At 45.7% G+C, this 2,923-nt stretch overlaps 1 protein-coding gene across 1 annotated transcript in view; it reads right to left on the bottom strand.

Moving 5' to 3' along the window:
• The window catches only part of rbfox3a (RNA binding fox-1 homolog 3a), a 130,647-nt gene extending 128,842 nt beyond the window's left edge, over nucleotides 1–1,805 (bottom strand). Inside the window, exon 1 of the mRNA XM_030774474.1 lies at nucleotides 1,686–1,805. The gene's annotated coding sequence lies outside the window, so the exon portion shown is untranslated. The remainder of the gene's footprint in view (nucleotides 1–1,685) is intronic.
• Nucleotides 1,806–2,923: the final 1,118 nt, after the last annotated feature.

Raw genomic sequence — 2,923 nt, 5'->3', positions numbered from 1 at the left:
ACATTACTTCTTTCATCTGCAGGTCAGGAAAAAAAGCTGTATGTTAAACACCATACCTACTTTGTTTTTCTTTCTTTCTTTTCACTCTAGGAATGTTTTTTGACTCTTTGGGTTGGAGGGCAGAATTTTTTTTTTTCAGCAGTGTTGTTATGCTACTGAATCTACCCTGAGATCAGTCAGTGAGGTTACTTCAGGCTGTGTGTGAGCATGGGTGTATGTGTGTGTGTTTGATTTCTTTTTTGGAACAGATTTATTTTACTTTGTGGTCTATGCTCTCTGTGCAGTGATAAAACATCAGCTCATCTGATTTGCCTATACAGGGGGTTGGTAACCAGTACAGAAATGACACACCAGCTCTTCCCAGTGTGGTTCCTGTTGGTAACCAGTACAGAAATGACACACCAGCTCGTCCCAGTGTGTGGTTCCTGTTGGTAACCAGTACAGAAATAACACACCAGCTCTTCCCAGTGTGGTTCCTGTTGGTAACCAGTACAGAAATAACACACCAGCTCTTCCAAGCACGTCTCTCCTAATGGTCGCTAGTACAGACATGACATACCAGCTCTTCCCAGTGTGTGGTTCCTGTTGGTAACCAGTACAGACATGACATACCAGCTCTTCCCAGTGTGTGGTTCCTGTTGGTAACCAGTACAGACATGACATACCAGCTCTTCCCAGTGTGTAGTTCCTGTTGGTAATCAGTACAGACATGACACAACAGCTCGTCCCAGTGTGTGGTTCCTGTTGCTAACCAGTACAGAAATTACACACCAGCTCTTCCCAGTGTGGTTCCTGTTGGTAACCAGTACAGAAATAACACACCAGCTCTTCCCAGTGTGTGGTTCCTGTTGCTAACCAGTACAGACGTGAAATACCAGAACTATTTTGTTCTCAAAGTTCATGAGTCAATCTTTGCTTTATGCGCTGGCTTTTCTGTTCCAGAAAAAACTTCTAAGAGAGACAGACTACCCACAGCATCCTCTGACGCACATCCAGCAGTGAAACCACATCAATATTTATCAATTCCTTACAAAACACAAACTTGTTAGTAGAGGCTGACATGTGCTAAGATCACAGCTGAATTAAAACTTCATTACAAACATCTGATATCGGGAAAGTTCACACACAAGAATCTTTCAGATTAATCTAATATCCTCTACCTTACTTATTTATTTATTTATTTTTTCCAGGGGAAATCAGTCAGAGGCTTCCTGCAGTGCAGACGTCTGGAAGGAGGGCATACCCTTGCCCTCCAATCATTAACCTCAATTCAGTCTTAGTCAGGGACCCTCTCTCTCTCTCTCACACACACACACACACAACATGACCACACACAGATACACAGACACAGACACACACACAGACACTCAAAGACAAGCACACACACAGACGCACACAACACCCACACACCCACACAAACAAACCCAGACACCTGAACACGGCAGAGTGGATCCATGTAAAAAAATCCTCCATCATTCCCATCATCTCTGCATGAAGCACCAGATTCCCATCCGATCTCACGGATCTCCTCACACACAGCCGCTTCCCGCGCCTGGCACACGTGCCAACACAGCTTTGCCAACAACGACAGCTCACTGTGGTAAACGGGTGCGAGATGCCAACGGACGCGCGGGGAGCCCGGGCACCGACCGTGGCACAGAGAGAGGTAAACGGCGGGCACTCACCAGTCTGGAGATGAGGGGCACTCCAAAATGCCAGAAATGGTCTCCCAGCAGACCACTGTACACCACGTTTCCAAAGAGAGCCAAGGGTCCGGATTTACACAGCCCGCTGCCTGGTTTGGTTTCTGAGGAAGAAAGAGTGAGAGAGAAAGAGAGATGAGCGATAAAAAGAGAGACGAAGCCAAAAGTCTGGTTTTCGATTTGAGTGAAAAGGATGCAGTGAAACATCGGTCAAAACCGTGGATTGTTAACGGTTACTAATCAACCAGTCGCCTTGTCAATCTGCAAAAACTAAAGCTTTCAATGATGAATTTCACTTTCATGATGCACTAATATGGGGGATTAAAAAAAACCCCAAAAACAAAACATAGACTGACATATGAGGACATGTAAGGACAGATGTGAGTCTATAGAGAAACAGCCTGTGGAGTTTAAGGACATTTCCGTCGAAAGAAAAAGGCACAGTTTTAGGTTTAGGGCTGGCTATGGGAGACAGGATGTAGGATCACTGGCCACTGGGCTGTATGTGTGTGTGTGTGTGAATGAAAAAAACTCTGTGTGTGTGTGTGTGTGTGTTTGGGTGCATGCATGAATGAGGAAAGCTCTCTGTGTGTGTGTGTGTGTGTGTGTGTGTGTACGTGTGTGTGCGTGTAAATGGGGAAAGTGTCCAGTAGCGCGAACGCATGATTTCTGATCAGTGATCTGTCCACTGGTAACCTACAGTTGCTTACACAGCAATGCAACAGCTTGCATGCTGGTAAACACACACACACACACACACCAACAGAGGCATGTATGCATGCAAACACGCACACACCCGCACACACACACACACACACACACACACACACCCCTACATAAATACATGTGAATTTGCACACAAACACACATGGATTCACGTACGCACACGCATGCACACAAACAAACACACACACACACACACACACACACAGACACACACACAAATATGCACTCATGTGACTCACACACCTCCCCTTGGTGCAGAGGGGTGTGTGTGTGTGTGTGAGACATAAAGAAAGCCGTAGACATTAAATTATTCTCCATAAATGCCAAGTACAGCAAAAATCTGCATTGTGCCCCAAAACAATGATGCTGCTCACGTGGTGGAACGAGCGGTGGGCGGCTTTGCATTCATTATTGAAAAACAAAAAGTAAAAAGGCCCGTTAAAATGTCAGTCCGCCTCTCTGTGGCCACGCTGGCCCTCGCTTTTTTACTGTTA

Source organism: Chanos chanos, chromosome 5 (genome assembly GCF_902362185.1).
Source record: "Chanos chanos chromosome 5, fChaCha1.1, whole genome shotgun sequence".
NCBI classification, from domain to species: domain Eukaryota; kingdom Metazoa; phylum Chordata; class Actinopteri; order Gonorynchiformes; family Chanidae; genus Chanos; species Chanos chanos.
The sequence above is the reverse complement of the archived record's forward strand: the minus strand, read 5'-3'. Positions and strand labels throughout refer to the sequence as shown.